The 16841-nt window shown below is 40.6% G+C and overlaps 1 protein-coding gene across 2 annotated transcripts in view; it reads left to right on the top strand.

Moving 5' to 3' along the window:
- NPAS3 (neuronal PAS domain protein 3) overlaps positions 1-16841 on the top strand; it is an 855298-nt gene that overhangs the window by 682289 nt on the left and 156168 nt on the right. The gene's annotated exons all lie outside the window — the stretch shown is intronic.

The following is a 16841-nucleotide window of genomic DNA, read 5'->3' as shown; positions in this document are numbered from 1 at the left end:
GTTGGTAAAATACAAAAGAGGGATTGGAGATAGATGCTGCATTTTTAGACCTTACATTCTAATGAGGAAGCTAAAACATCAAAACATATGTAACACTTAAAGAACAGTTTTCTAAACAACAAGTACATGGCCAAATTGGGCTGTGAATTCAGAGGCAGCTAGACCAGTCAAGGAAGGCTCTATGGGGAGAGGTGGATCCACTGAACTGTAAACTAAATAAAAGTAAAAATAGTAAGCCCAATTTTCGGCTGAAAATACTGGTCATAAATAAAAGTGGAGAAATTTAGATCAGCCTACAAAGTAGAATAGATAGTGAACAGTATTTTTCCAGCAAACCTTCGAATGCTTGTATTATGATTACCACCACCCACTAACTCCCATTCTATTCCTCCTGCAGTTGAAGTGAGTGGCAACTTAGGCCAAAATAACCCTGGAGGCATACTCGACTTTTTTTTTAAAATTATACTCCACATAGAATACATCAGCATTTGGATGCGCCTTCAAAATACATCCAAAATCTGACGACTTCTCACCCCTCCCGGCTACCACTGTTGCCCAAGCCACGTCATCTGTCTCTGAATCTCTGCAGTGACCCAATCACTGCGCATCTCTTGCCTCACAACCCATCAGCCACAAGGTCCTGTTGAAACATCAATCAGATCACGTTACTTTGCTTCAGACTCTCCAAGGACTTTCTGTCTCAAAGTTGTCAAAAGGCCTTTGAGGTCCTTTGTGATCTGCCACTGTCCTCTCCCCACACGCCTTCTGTTTCTCTGATTTTTATCTCCTACAATTTCCCCATCTCTCACTCCATTCCAGCCCTCCTGCCTGCTTACCAGGCTCCACCCTCTTAGGACCCCTGCACTTGTGTGTGTTCTACCTGGAATACTCTTCCAGGACGGCTAGCTGGCTGTTCCTTTATCTCCTTTGAGTCTGTTTAAATGTCACGTGCTCGGGGGGACTTCCCCGACTACCCTATTTAAAATTACAAACCTCCTGCTCCATGCTCCCTGGCACCCCAATCCCCTTCCCAACTTAATTTTTTTCCACAGTACTTATCACCCACTGGCGTGCCATATAATTTAGTTATTGCTTTTGTTTATTGTCTGTTTTCCGCCCTGCTGAGGTCAGGAAACTTTGTCTGTTTTGTTCTCTGTGATATCGCATCACCTGGAACAGCATGTGGCACATCTTAGATGCTTAATAAAATCTGTGGAATAAATGGATTGTGGAGCTAGAATCAAGATCATCGCAGCAAATGAGGATATCCTCCTGAAGCTGTGTCGCCTTTCGGTTTAGGACACAGATTTCTAACCTGAGATCCAGGGATAGGATTTGGGGACCTTCTGAATCCCTGAAATTGATACAAAATTTTGTGTTCACCTATTTTTTATGATTGGAGGTGAGGTTTTTTAGCTTTTATAAGATTCTCAAAGGGTCCGTGACATAGAAAATAAGGAGAATCACTGGCATAGACTATTCCACAGCATTTGAGAAGAACTACATAGTTTGTTTTCATTGTATTAATTAGAGTAGTAATCATTTTATTTCAAACATAGGAAAATTGATAGACCAGAAAAACGTTTGAAGCTGTATTTTCACAAGTCCAAAACAACCTTATAATTTGGTTAATTATGTCATTGTCAGTTTGAATGGAAGGACCAGATGTCAAAACCAGTCAGCCTAGCAGAGCCCCTTAAGATCAATTCCTTTGAATCCCCTCAGCATTGTACATGTGGTTTATACACTCTCTTGTCAATCTGTCACCTTGAAACTACTTTCTGCCTATTTCATGTGTGTATGTGTGCACAGATTGGGTATTTGTTTATTACATAAATTAATATTGAATGAATGAAGTCACAACTGGGATAACTACCTGTGGTGTTATAGTAAATTAGTGGTAAAATCCATATTATTTGATTTCCAATCCAGTGTGTTTTCTATTTGCCTGTGTAGGATCTGTCTTAGTGCAAGAGAACCTTTTATATAATTGGAAACATAGTGTACCAAGAACTCTTGTATTGTAATCTTGGTCTTAGCAGGAGCCTAATTGGTGACCCTGGCACTTGCTCTGCTTTGATTACTTAAATTTTTAAATGGGAATAATATAATCATCTTGTTGGTCTTGACTAATTAAAAAATATAAAATATAAATCAACCTAAGTTTTCCCAGTCATCACCAGCTTATTTTAATTTCTGAGCAGAAAGCCATAGGTATAAACATGATAGATAAGACCACTCTTCAGAGTAGCCAACATACAGGAGGTTCTAATACAGTAGGGAAAAGTCTTTCCTTTACTGTAGGGGAGCTGCTACCCGGTCCACTTGTGACAAGTAGGGATGAATTCCTTCGAAGAAGCTAGGGAGAGTTGATTAAAGATACAGAAGTAACAATGAAATTCTCTATACTGGCTTGTTTCTGGTGAACCACCTGTATCCAGCAGGGTAGGTAACAAAGCAGGTGTTAGGACAAGGTTTGCCTGAAGTTACTAGTTCTTGCTATCTGGCATCATTCCAAAGGCATGATGACATAAGCTGTCAGATATGTTGGCAAAGAGATTGATGGTATCAACTCTTTTGAAATTTCCTCTGATTAATTATATTGGCAACAGAATTGTTCACCAAAGGCAATGCTCTGACTTGGGGGACCAGACGTGAACTCTGTTGTCGCTAAATAATGATGATAATGTTCTAGGTATAAAGAATGTGACGTGATAAAGCAATATGGGAATTAGTGATTTTTTTAATCCATCAAAAATTGAAAGGCTATCAGAATCACTTACACAAGTTAACTTTCTTTTCCCACTTTTTTTCTGCCTTCCATTTGTGGGCTTACAGACTTGTTAGAGAGTGATAGGATCTTAAATGTTTAATCAATGACAAGACAATCATCAAAGAGAAATTAAGGGCCAAGATCACTTGCCTGGCTACTAGCAAACTAAAACTACAATCCAGGACTTCTAGCTCCTTCCTCTTTGCATTTATACATTTATATCAGGGTCTTTCTGACAGTTCTTTCTCCTCCATCCTTTGTGTGTGAGTAAGAGAGAGAGAGGGAAAAAGAGAGAATGAGAATGAATATGAATCTGTAATCATGTAAGTATATTAAAAGTCCTCATTTATCGTAATGAAACTAATAGCTGTATAGAAGTTACTTTTGAAGGGGGAACTATATGCAGTTAAAATATTGAATTCCAGAAGTAGTCACTGCATTTCCCAAAATGTGGCTTCCTTTTTCAGATGATAATATCTCAAATGTTGAATATATGAAAAGCAGTGCTTCTTGTATAAGATCTTAAACAAGACTTAAAAATTCTCCAATGATGTATACCTCCCACTGTGTTTGAGGCAATTAATACTTAACACCTTTAGCAATATTCCCTAGGGTGATTATTAAACATAGACTATGGGGCCATCATTAACTTATTGGGAAAGATAGAATCAAGGAATTATAGAATGAAAACTGCATTCAGTGTTTGCACTACCCTTTTTTATTAGTGAAACAGTTCATTAACAAGCATCTGTTAAACAGCTGCTATGTGACAGGCACCATTCAAGGTGCTGAGGTTATACCAGTGAATAAATCAAAGCCTCCTGCCTTCATGGAGTTTATATTCCAGTGAAGGGAAATAGACAGTGAACAGAAAATACAGTCAAACAAGTCGATTATCTGGTACTTAAGGTTATAAGTGCAAAGGGAAAAAAAAAAGTAAGCAGGTGAAGAGAGATTAAGTGTGGGAGTGAGGCTTCCAATATTAAATATTAATATGTTTGTTAACAGTATTGTACTTATTTCCTGAAACTACACCTTCTATAATATTAACATTTCCCCCAAGCCACAAGCAAAGCATCAAAGAATTAGGGAATGTATGATATATATAGACTTATTATCATCACATATATATTCGATAGACCATGTGAATTATTATTCAGAGAGGATAGAAATTTCAACAGTACAAAATAATAAAATCGTATCAAGTAGCAATTTTAATAAACATTTTTAAAAAGATACATGGAAATCCATGCACAGATCTTCACAGCATTATTAGAAAAGCTGAACTAAGATAGCAAATATGAGATCCTGATGACGATTCCTCACATACTGCACAAATAAAAGTTGTTTTTCTTTTTTATTCCATGATGACACTGATACCCTCATCACCGTTTAGCCTTCACTTTTGTGAAGTCCAAGAACCTTGGCAATTTTGGTTCCAGCTAAAATATTCTTCACCATTTCTATATCAGAATGAACCTAATTGAGAAAAAAATCAAATGTACAAGTTTAGATAAAAAGATAATCCATGCATTGTCTTCTTCACGTGACTAAATTATATCAGTGATCTTGAGTCCACTGCATATACCCCACTGCAGACCTTCACATGACAGCTAAAAATGACTTTTCAGTTGGGATCAAATACTGTGTCCCTCTGAGGGCAACAGCACCGTTATTCACAGTAGACACCTGATTCTCTCCATCTTCGAGGTTTTTCACTCGTATAACTGTGCACAATTTCCTACCAGACATCAACAACAAAGGGGGGGGGGAGGAGATTAAAGTAAAAAGAAAAAATTAGAAAGATATTTATTTGTAGAAGATAGAGAGTGTTAATGAACACATCTCTGCCTGTGTCCCAAAACAAATTCCTTTTCACAACACCTTGGAAACAAAGCACATCTGGTTGTATTTCAGAGGCTTTTCACAGCAATTCTGATAAATCAGCCACTTCAGAGTTTTCTTTTTAACAAAGAGATGTCCAAAGAGCCATGTAAATGAAGTTTCATTAACAGTGTTTGTATTGGCCATCAGAGTCTTGGCCCAAGGATGCAAAAATAGCGAACAAAATTCCTTGACCATACCAGACATGGGTCAGTTTAAAGTTAAAACTTTGGAAGTAGAATTTGCCTCTTTCTTTGCCATAAATTCTGTGTCACAGAATTTCCCTAACAACAGGTTGTGTTATGAAACTAATGGAAAAACAGCTTATCTCTTTTGTCTTAAAGTTTAACTCATCTTTAAATGTTCAGCAAGATTTCTTGTTTGTTATGAAGAGCTGGTTATAAGCATTCAAGGGGCATACAGCTCGGATTTTTAATGGGATATTTAGGATTCCAAGATTATCAAAATGGCCTTCTCCAATGGATAGTCAGTCTGTCAGATATTCAGTATGCCAGAACACAGGTTGGAGAACTGTGAAGGAAATTTAAAGTCAATGAAGAAGGTAGCATTCGGGGGCTTCGGGGAGTACAAAGATAATTGTGGATCAATTGTGCCAGACAATTTGAAGCAACTTAAGACTGCCGTCAGTACTTTAATTGTTTCTGCTGCAGAGTTTGAAAGAGCATTTAGTTCAATGAATGATGTGTTAACACCTAGTTGCGATGCCCTGTCCATTAGTTGCGTATCATCTTTGTCTTTTTATTAAGCTGGTTGGTCCACTGTTCCACATGCTTAAGCCTAAAGATTATGTCAAGAAGTGGCTTGTAAGTGGCGGCTTGAAAGCCGGAAATTGTAGAAATGTGACAAGAGAAGCTCTCGGCTCTTCTGTCTTACTTTTATTTTATTTGAAGAGTCTGAACTGTTTCCCCTCCTTAAGCCTGGGCTCCTGGGCACTGAGAGAGTAAAAAAAAAAAAAAAAAAAAAACTACAATTTTCTCGTGTAATGAAATAGGGTAAAACAAGATCATGTCAGTCCTAAGTTAGGTAACTTTTTCACTTTGGGAAAAATCAATAAAACCTCCACTCTGAGCACCCAATGCCTAGTGGATAGAAAACTATGTGCAGCCCTCCAAGGAATTATTAAGGGGCCCCTTGAGTCTATCAGCTACATGTCTAAAAGAAGTACACGTCGGAACAGGAGGGATGGGAAATAATAGAGGATCCTCATCAGAAGTGCCCTTTCACATTAGACTCTTTGTCTAACACGAGAGCTCAGCCGTCTCCTAGTTTGGTGCCTGCACTTTAAACAGAATTTTGTTTTGGGTCCCTGGGTATTCTTTCCTATAATGTGTATGTGAGCTCGAAAACTTACGGACTGAAGAATCAAATGTGTTTGTCTTATGACAGCAATGGGGCTTGTACTCCTCAATAGTTTAAGTACATTCTCTCTCGTCTCTCATATATTCCCATTTTCTCCAGAGGGAAGAGTCCGAGAAACTCGCCATTCAATTATTCTTTCTTCTCCTTGAACAAAGCTTAAAGGAGCCAGCATTGCAGACACAGTATCTTCTCTCTGTCGAGTCCATGGCCATTTGGCTCCTTTGTGCTCCCCCCCAGCCCCATACCCGCCTCCCCCGTTTTCATACCTTTTTTGTTCCGGCAAGAGACCTGAAAACTTACATCATGGGAGTCAGTAGCTTGTGACTTCAAACAACAGGCCTTCAAATTCAAGTGATGATAGATAGCTCATGATTAAAATATCTCTCTTTTCTTTGTGCAATGAGCCAGCAAGATTCTTTGAGAGCATTTAAACTCTAATGCTATCATACTTCAACATTCTTCTCCAGAATCCTTCACATTCACAATTTCTCAAGAGAGGGTATTAGCTGTCCAAATTCTCATCAGTGCCGTTGTGTTCAGCTATAACCTTGAACTGTGTCTGGCCTTTCTTTACTCCCTTCCAAGGCATACTCCTGGAGCTACTATTTATTTTCTCTCCCCACGTGTATATCCACTGAGAAAAGGCACTCTTTAGACCATTACCAATTTTGAGTGAAAATACTTTTCACTTGAAAGTCTGCAGGATTTTGATCTGATTTGTGCAGATAATTTGAGGGGGGGGGGCATCTCTTTTGTGCAACTTGGGGAGTAACTCCATCTTCTTGATGATAAGTTGCTGAGAGTAAAGGAAGAAAAGAGCATTTCAGTTATTGAATATTTAATTCTGGACAGCAGTTTAATCAGGACTGGGATTTGGGCAATGGCTCCAGCCCACTCCTAACTTAGTACAGTTTCAGTTCTTAGTATTCCTTAATTATCCCACTGAGATGTTTGTTTGAGAAGCAACTAGTAGTAAATGAACTTGGCAAATCAGCTATTACCCGAGTAATGAAATACAAATACATATGTTTGACAATTCTGCAGGGAAATTCTTTAAACCAGGATTCTCAATGGATTGTATCGGCCAAGAGAGGGAAAAACAGGTGTTGTTATCAAACCGTATCTACAAACAATTTGACAGGAGTTTTAAAATAATGCACAGATTTTCTTTGCCATGAATTCCAAATATGTCAATTAACCTATGGAGAATTCTGATTGTCAAATAGTGAATCAATAGACGCCCCACAGGAAGGTGAAGGGAGGGCTTGCTGTGATGTAGGGTTAAATATTCAAGGCTTTCTCCCAAACAGTATATCTAAGGATGCATATCAACTTCACATCTAACCTCCAACAAAGCAGAGATCAGCTCTACTAAGAAAATTGATTTTATTCAACAGTAAGGCAAGGGAAATTAGTAAACTCAATATTTGTGGAAAGAAAATAAGCGAAGCCAGCTATTCCTGGTGGTCTGAGACTGTTCTCTGTTTTGGTAATTATGCCTTTATGTTTTAGAACTCTTATTTACATTTTCAGAAGGGCTTGAAATAGTTCCTGCACCGAGCATCCCCCTGAGCACCCAGGTTCTTCTACCGTGCAACAATAAAGTTGTCCCTGGACCAATACAAGCTGAAAATGAATCCTAACTTTATAGAAAGGGCTGCCTTGCTTGCCTCATTGTTTGGAGTTTCTTTAGAGCTGAATCACAAACTAATGATCTCCACTGCAGCCAAATCCTTGGTGTGATAGTATCTCATTGTAGTGGAGCCCACATTTACATAATGTGTAGTCTAAAATACCTTTGAGTTCCAGAATAGAACTATGGAAAATAATTTTATCCTAGCTTCTGTTGCACCTGGATAGTAAGGCACAGGCAGAAATACAGCAATGGGGTGAATTTACTGATGTTTGCTATTGGATGGTAAGCCATTCTAAAGCTATGAAAGCCTCCCAAACCCCATAGGTCTCCATTTTGCCATTAGCCGTACCAGTTTAAACATTCTGCTGCAAGAAATATTGACAGGTCAAGTACAGCTGGGAAGAGCACGTGTCCCAGTGGCCTTTACACTGACAGTTTCTCCCACATTAAAGAGTTAACTAGCAGCCAACCAGCTCGAAGTGGGAGCTAATGAATGAAATGGAGATTGATATAGACTCTCTTTGGAGGTACATCGATCTGTATCTTGTGAACTCAGCTTAGGAATTCTGCAGGCAGCATTGCCTGAGTAACCCTGGCATGGTGCCCATTAGCAAATAACTCTTTTAATGTTGGTCTTCAATTGATATATTTATTGTATTGCATCTTACAGTGACCCTTCCCTCTGCTGCCATTGTATGTGATGGTTGTGGTATCAACCTAAGGGAGAGCTCAACAGGGTACATTTGAGTTTGGGCAGAGTCGATGAAATATTTAATTAACTGCATCCTTCATTTGCATGTGATGTATCAAAGAGGTCTTACTGGGATACTGAATCTTCTTCCTTGCTACCCCAGCTAGCAACAAGGGATCTAATTAATTAGGATTTTAGACCTTGGCATAGACACTATCTCTTATGACGATACCACAATGAAAATAGGTTTTAAAACAGTAAAAGATTGGTTAGTCTCACAACCTCTAATGAAGATAGTATCTGTGTAACTGATAAGTCTCTGAGGCGAGCGAAGATAATGCCTGGTGAAAGAACCAAATGGTGACTGACCTTCTAGGTGCTGATGGAGTCCAGTATGTCACCTTTAAGCCGTACTTGAGTGGGTCCTTTTTACTTAGCAGCGGTTCTCTAAGCTTAGTGAGTTTAATATTCATAAGAGTCACATGGGGCCCTTGTGGTTCAAGATGTCTAGATTGGAGCCTGGAGATACGCATTTTGATCCTCTACCAGTTTTGATGCTGGTGATCTTCAGACTATAACTTTTTCAATGGTGATGTAAGCCACTAGACACAAAGGAATTACGAGGCACTCAGAGGACACTGGGTCAAACATGGGAATTGCTAAAATGTTAACTTAAACATACGTGTGAGAAATTGCAATGTTCCTCACGTTAGTTTCACTTCAGTGACTCTTCTGTCTGTGGAGGTGACTCTTAGCCCTGGAACTGGGCTCCTTTGGCCACCGTTTCCCCAGGGACCCAGGATCCAAGTCCCGTTCCTCATACACAGGGTTCCCTACTTTGACTCCACATCGCTCCATTGCTTCTTAACTTCTCCTGCAGTCTTACAGAGGGGAAGTCCTTTTTCTTTCATCAGCTCATGCTCGAAGGTACTTCATTATACTAGGTTGAAATTATTGCTAATATGCTAAACTAACGGACTGAAAACTGCCCTACTGAGATAACCCTGATAAGCCAAGTGTCTCCTTTTGTAGGGAAAGATCTCGAGTCCATGAAGTTTGGGCAGCTTGTAGCCAAGCCAGAACTAGAGCCCACGTCTCCTTAAATCTCTCTCTACTACTCAGGCTTACCAAAGAATATTTAGCTTATTGTCTGAATGCAAAATTACGTCAAAGAAATCCAGTGCCAACCATCTCTGTTCCTGGAATAAAAAGCACCTAGAATTATTTGTTAGTAACATAACCAAGCTCATCCAGAAAGAAAAATATATACTACAGCCCCTTCAGAGCCAGCTTAGTTGCCAGAGAAATTGAAGGGGATGTAACGATGCCTAAGAAAGAGTTCAGAAGCAGTTTGTTTCTTCCCAGGAAACTCTTAAGTCAGGTCAAAATAACAAAATGTTGGTCCTTTCAGGGTGCCTGGCACATTACTAAGCCCTGGTGCTACTAAAATTAAATACATGGTGTTTCCAAAATGTCAGCAGAGCATGCATTCCCCCCACCCAGATTTATATGTTGAAGCCTTAATCTCCATTGTGATCTATTTGGAGGTGAGGCCTTAGGGAAGTAACTAGGACATGAAGGTGGAGCCCTCACAAGCGGGATTAGCACCCATATGGGAAGAGACATGAGAGAGATTAACTCTTTCTCCACTGTGAGGATATAGCAAGAAGGTGGCCATCTGCAAACTAGGTCTCACCAGACACTGAATCTGCTGGCAACCTTGATCTTAGACTTCCAGCCTCTAGAACTGTGAGAGACAAAGCTTTGTTATGTAAGCCACCCAGTCTATGGTAATTTGTTATGGCAGTCCAAGGTGACCCAGACAGTATGCATAATAAGTGCACATGATAAGGGTAGTAGCCAAGGGCATTAGGGAAGCAACTAATGTTAAATTCAGGCAGAAGGAACAAATTTGCTGTGGGTACCTCACTGTGCCTGGAGATGAGGAGTTTTGTGAGGACGCAGGCATGGCAGCGACAGTGGGCACAGGAAGGAGGCAGTGTGTGAACCAGGGAATGTTGAAGGCAGTAATTCCTGGGAGTTTGTGACATGTGGAGGCTAAGTTGGGGTTGGGGGGGTGCCTTTATCCAACATAGCGAATCCAGGAGGAGGAGCAGGTTTGGGGGTGTGGAGAGGAACGAGCAAGGGAGCTTTGACTCACTCCACTTTGGGGCAGATTAAGTTGCAGAGGCCTGGGGGATATTAGGATAGAGATGTGGAAAAAGGCTCTCCAAGTCTGAGGTTTCAGGAATGTCCATGGTAGTGAACCATCAGTATGACGGTAGCTGAAGCCACGGGTCTAGAAAAGACTGGTTAAGGCTGTGGTTCTCAAACTGTGGTCCCAGGCCAGCAGCAGCAGAATCCCCTGGAACTTGTTTTTCTAAATGTGAATCCTTGGGCCCCACCCCCAGACCTGTTGAATCAGAATGTCTGGGCTCGGCTTAGGACCCAGTCATCAGAGTCCAGCCCCCCAGGTGAGTCTGATGTAGACTCTAGTTTGAGAAGCACTGGTTTAAGGAAAGTGTAGCATGAGAACAGCTATAGAGCTGGTGGGAAAAGGGGGAGCCCGTGCAAAAGTTCTTCAGATGTGGACAGAGGGGTAGGAAAGGCAGCAGAAAGGTGACGTGGTGCCGTTTAAAGACAGGGGAGTGTTTTGAGTAGGACGAGCGGTTAGTAATGGCGAACGTGCAGGGGCCAGAGAGGAAGAGGCCTACGACATGCCCATCAGATCTGCCAGTTAGTAGATGATTGTTGGAGATTTGGCTTGAGCGGTTTCGGAGCAGGCCATCCGAAGGCCAGTTTCCACAGGGTTGCTGATGGAAGAGGGTGTGAGGAAGTGGGGATAAGGAGATTAGATTACTTTTTCAACAATCTTAGCTGGGAAGGGAAAAAGGGGAGAGAGGAGGACGAAGACCAGGGGAATTTTAAGCTGGAGGAGAGGTATCTTTTCAAGATGTATAAGCCTTGGGTTTGTTCGTGGACCCACAGGTAGGAGTCAGGGAGGAGCAGAGGCGGCAGACACAGAGGCGGCAGAGCAGAGTCTCACCTTGGACATGGCAGTGACCTCCCATCGGGCTTCCCCTTCCCCAGACTCTCTTGGCCCCAATTTAGAAGTTTAATCACAGCCTTCTTTTAATTGTGACAGCACCAGCATCACCTAATATCAGACACAGCCCAGATTTAACATCCCGTATGAGCCATGGAACCATCACTGTACCCTCCAGACATGCTCATGCCCTGGACTTGTCCGGTCTCGCGGCCCCTCTGTCGCTGCATCCCCCACTATCATCTGCCGGCTCCCTGTGGTCGGCTTGGAGAATCTCTTCTTCTGGTCCTTAAAGACCCATCTTCTCTGTGAAAGTTTCCCTTCTCCCCTAGGCAGCATGAGTTGGTGCTTCCTGCCTTTAGCCCTGTGCAGACCTCCCTCTCTGCCATGTCTCACACTGCATTGCAGCCACGCCCTCATGTATCTGTTTCAGGGACTGTAAACCCTTGGACCGGAAACAAACACGACTGGACCCCACTTGCCTTTGATTCCACCGCCCTGCACAGTGTCTGCCTGTGATAGCGGCTCACTGGAAGTTCATGAAGGATCGTGTGCTCAGTTTCAGCATTAGAGGTTCACTAGTCCGTCTGTGTTGTTTGCCTGCCTCAAGTCTCGAAATCTGTCTGACTACAGAAAGAAGTTTTGCAAAACTGTAGCAGTTTTCTTTCTAGGGTAAAGGGTTTCCTAGGGTGTGGGTTTCATTACTTGAGCTGGAGTTTCCTGTTGCCCAAGTTACTCACCAGTGACATATGAGGACCTTTCCAAAGCCGCGCTTAGCCTGGGAGAGTTTCTAAAGAAGTCTAGGTTAAATCTTGAGAATCAAATAGCCACCACCAAGAGACTGTAAAACATGGATATTTTGACCATGCGCCAAGGCAGCACAGCCATTTGATGCAGGGATCCAAGACTCACCAGTCAGACAGCCCTCCTCAGAGCCACACAATTGTGAAATTCCAGAATTCCATTGCCAGGCACACCAGGCCCCTCAATTTCAAAACCAGGCACCACGATTAAACACTCAAAATGAAAATCTCCTTGCCAGTTAGTTAAGAAATTTCCAGCGTCTTCATTTCGCTCCTTTCGCTCCTCCAGCGTCTTCATTTCTGCTACCAGGCTATCAGCAGGAGGAGAACATTCACGATAACACTGTTGTGTGCATGTACGTGTGTGCATGCATGCACACACGCGCGCACACACACACACACGGAGTAATTGCAGGTTTAAAGATCGAAAGCATTGGTCTTATTCGCTCTGCTACTAGAACCGTTGTATCTATATTTGTTTTCCTTCAGCATCACTGTAGACAGAGGCATTTTATTTTTTCACGGTAAAAATAATCTTTTTATTACAGGCTTGAGAAAAGCATCTCTCTAAAGTTGTGGTGTAATGACACTATTTTTAAAACATTTTCTTTGAGGTCACTTTTAGTACTGGCAGTAAAGAATGAGTTCCCAATAATGATCTAAAGACACTGAGAAGTGAATCTTTTTCATTGAAAATTAGTGAGGAATCTATAATTAATTTTTAAATTTTCATCTTCAGTACTGAAATCTCTAGTTAAAATGCAAAGCACTCACTCTATCACGCCATTTCTAACTTTGTAATAAACGACCCAAGAATCATTTCCAGCTTGCTGGACCCAGTTGGTATATTTAGAAAGTATCCATGGGTTTAGACTTATTTAGCACATCATTTATAGGGTCAATTATAACTAATTTTTCTCCCCATATGATGTTGAAGAAGTGATCGGAAGAAACTTTTCCATGTAGTGTCAGCTTTGTTCACCACTTTAAAGAATTTTCAAGCTTATAAAGCCCTGCTTTTTCATCAAGGGAAAAAATAGATTATATATCGTTCAGCAAACAGAAAAAAAAATTATAAGGAGATTTTGCCTATTGAATGTAATGGATTGTCAGGAACCCTTGACATTATTCTACAGGAGAGGCCACATAAAATCAATACGTCTTAGGCGAGGGTTTAATTTATTTGTAGGTCCTTACAACAAATGACTTACCTTTTTTGTTTGCCGTTTTTCTTTTTCACTTTTGCACTCATGAGTAGCTACGGTTTTTATCTGTCTCATTATTTAGCACAAAACAAGATGATCGTTCATTATTACCGTATATTTTTTAAGGAGAATGATCGCCACGCATGAAGAAAACATCCAAGAATCTAGAAGTTGTGCTAAACGTGGTGGTCGTAAAGCACTGCCTTCTGCCCACTGGCCTAAGGTGCAGAATCTACTCCACCAAGGAGCTGGGCCCGATCCCCAACCACACGCTGTTCTTTCTCATTCCTGTGCCTCTCATGAAGAGATTCCGTGCCATGCTGCCTAGTTCCTGTAGGGTTAGTGGCTTATTTGAAAGGAGGGTGCTTTAAAACGTGCAACTTTGTAAAAGGAAGGAAAGGATATTAAGAGGACTTGTTTTTGATAGTGTTGATTCTGTGTCGGTGATGTGGCCTATCAAAGAATTTGGAGTGAAAAGTATTGGACATTTCCACCTACCAAACACTTGTGACTGTCTGTATTCAGTCTAGTAAAAGTTTCCTTTTTATATTATATTTGGAAAGTTTTCTTTTTGGTGTTAAATCAGTATTAAAGACAATTATTTGATGCTCATGGTCAAACAGATGCGTGGTTAGTCCTCCATCTGTTTCTCCCAAATCATGACTCTCCATGGGCCTGGCTGTGTAGGGGGAACCCTCCAGAGTCAGCACCAAGCTGTGTTTGATCTCAGTTCTTCTACTTACCATCTGTGTCATGTTGGGTTAACTCGTAACATCTCTCTCCTTAGCTTTCTCATCTGTAAAATGGAGAAAATAATATTGCCAGCCGTGTAGTCCTGTTCAGTGGATTAAATTTCAACTGTACAATACATATCATACATGGTAGACAAAAGCACTCAATAGACATGGGCTATTATTATTTTTCACTGCCAATGAGAACTTTGCATTTGGTAGGTGCCACACCAGAGCTTGGCTCCTTCGGTGAAGACTTTCAGGCCAGAATTAGAAAGGCCCAGCCTCAAATGAGGAAGTTGAAGCTGTGTAACTGTTAGAAGAAGCATTTCAAAGCAATTCTTTACAGTGGTAATGGATGTGGCAAATGTGTGGATTTTGTTAGGATTTCTTCTGACAGCCATGAACACAGATATATTTTAAAGTAATATAACTGTCCTAAATCTCAAGCAGGGAATACAATGACTTCTAGCATTATTTTTCACTTCTCCAGTGACACTCCAGAAGTTAGATTTGATAAATTCCTTAGAAGTTATTTGACTTAGAAAGGGCCCTGTACCATTTAACCTTGGTTTTGTTCTGCTCAGACCTGTGTCCAAGGCCCATCCAATGTAATACATCACAAAGGTTAATACGCCAAAGCCTTCCCAGAGCATGATTCCCTAGGACCGCTTTTAGGGAAAACGACCTTAAAGCGAGGCTTTTTGAAACACTGGTAGCTATTACCACGCCAGGTTTAAGATATACCGCTTTCAGCCCATTTCTACCCTGTAGCAAAAAGTATAAGAGAAAAAGGCCCAGAGTATCAGGAATCGGCAAAGGTGGATAAATATACATAATTTTCATTGGCTTGGCCCATCTCAAGAAATAGAAGCTGGAGACAAATGTAGAATATCAAGAATTGTGCTGCTCTTAAAAACTATTAGTTCTGCTTTATATTCATGATCACTGATACTGCCAGGTATGACATCATCTGAAAAAAATTGTCTAGTCTTTTTGTGTTTTTCTTAAGAAAGTTATAATTTACTTAGCTCTTCGGGAAACGCTAAGGACTTGTTGGTAGTTTATATAACATGGCCTCTAAAATGGAATTCGCAGTAAAGACGATGATAATAGATTCAAGGGTCAAAAGTTTATATATTCTCCTCTTTGTTCCTGGTCAAGAAGATGGCCTTTTCTTTCTGAGTTCAGAAACATGAGGAGCAGTTTTGGGCTTTCCCCAAACTAAGTTGCCCTCTGCGACACGCTCTTGCATGAGCTACCAGATGAGGGTTGGAGCAAGCATATAAAGCTTTTCACATCAATAATTATCCTTTTAGAATCTGCTCTCTTACATGATCCTCAAAAAACCAGCTGCCAGGTAGGCATTTTTAAAAGAGAAAAGTAGAAGTGGTACCTGACTTGACCGAGGTCCCTTAGGAACTTAGTGGTAACATGTAAACCGAGGCATAGGTCTCCCCATCCTTGGTTCTATGTTCCTTCCACTAGATTGTCTTATTGCTTATCATGTTCTCAAATTACCACTATGACTTTCACAAACGTGACTCTTGTTTGCTCCCCATCCCCGCTCCCCAGGGAAAATAGTATCAAGGGAACATGTCTCTCAGGCAGACCAGGTTTAGTAGATGCTATATGTAAATCACATTGTCCCTATCAGACAAGTGGCCTGTAATATTTTCTTGGAAGATCTACTCAAAGGCTATGTGGTGCTCATCTTTGCAATATGTTCTGACATTTCCTTGACCTTGTTTGTCTATCCATTGACACAGTTTAAAGAATCTCTCCAAAAATATTTAAAGTGCTCATTTTTGAAGAATTAAAACTCAAAATTCTTAAATTTAAGAAATCGTTCCCAAGAGAAGAAGCTTATAAAAATATTTATAACACCATTTGATTTCAAACATAATATTTTATGTGTAAATTGGTCATGAAAAATTAATCTTCTAATCAAGGGCAGACTCTCATTCATTCATTTATTTGGTGAGCAGTAGCAAAGGCCTACCAAGTCCAAAAAAACTACCCCATATTCTTTGGGATTAGTGGGGAGAGGGAGGTATTGTCAGAGGAATAACATGAAAAGCAAAGTTCCTGCTCTCTATGATTTGAAAATCTGGTTGTGCAAATATTCAAACATGAACCAGGCAAATTTTTTAAATGTATATCTGTAGAGAAAACTCCTGGAAGGAATGTACCAAAAGGTTATTCATGGTTCTCTCTGGGTGGTAGGATAACAAGTGACGTTTAGTATCTTCTTTGTAATTTTTCATAGTTTCTAAATTTTCTAAAGTAAACAAACATGTATTTCTTTAATAACGGGGGAAAAAAACGCTTGAAAATCCCTTTAAGATGACACCTCTGTAAGAGTGGGTTTGATAGCTTTTCCTACAAAAGGTTATCACTCACTTTTCCTTAGTTTCCATTCTGTCATCTGATCTGCTACTTCTGAGCACAAAAGATTTGAGCTGTAAGAGACCCTTATCGGCCCTCCCTGCAGTAATCAAACAAGGCCCATTACTCCTAAGACTGCACATTTCCTTGCTGTAATGTTCACACCTTCATAGCTTTAGTTCTAGGTCCATAGGAAAAAGCATAGTCACTACCCTGATCATCAAGCTGCAAGTGTTTGACTGACAGACTAGCCAGTTTCCTCACACAGCTGTCCAAAGGGCTTCTGTAGTTGAGCACATCTGGC

The sequence above is a fragment of the Eschrichtius robustus genome, chromosome 1 (genome assembly GCF_028021215.1).
Source record: "Eschrichtius robustus isolate mEscRob2 chromosome 1, mEscRob2.pri, whole genome shotgun sequence".
Taxonomy (NCBI): Eukaryota; Metazoa; Chordata; class Mammalia; order Artiodactyla; family Eschrichtiidae; genus Eschrichtius; species Eschrichtius robustus.
Note: the sequence above shows the minus strand (reverse complement) of the source record. Positions and strands in the feature narration are given on the sequence as shown.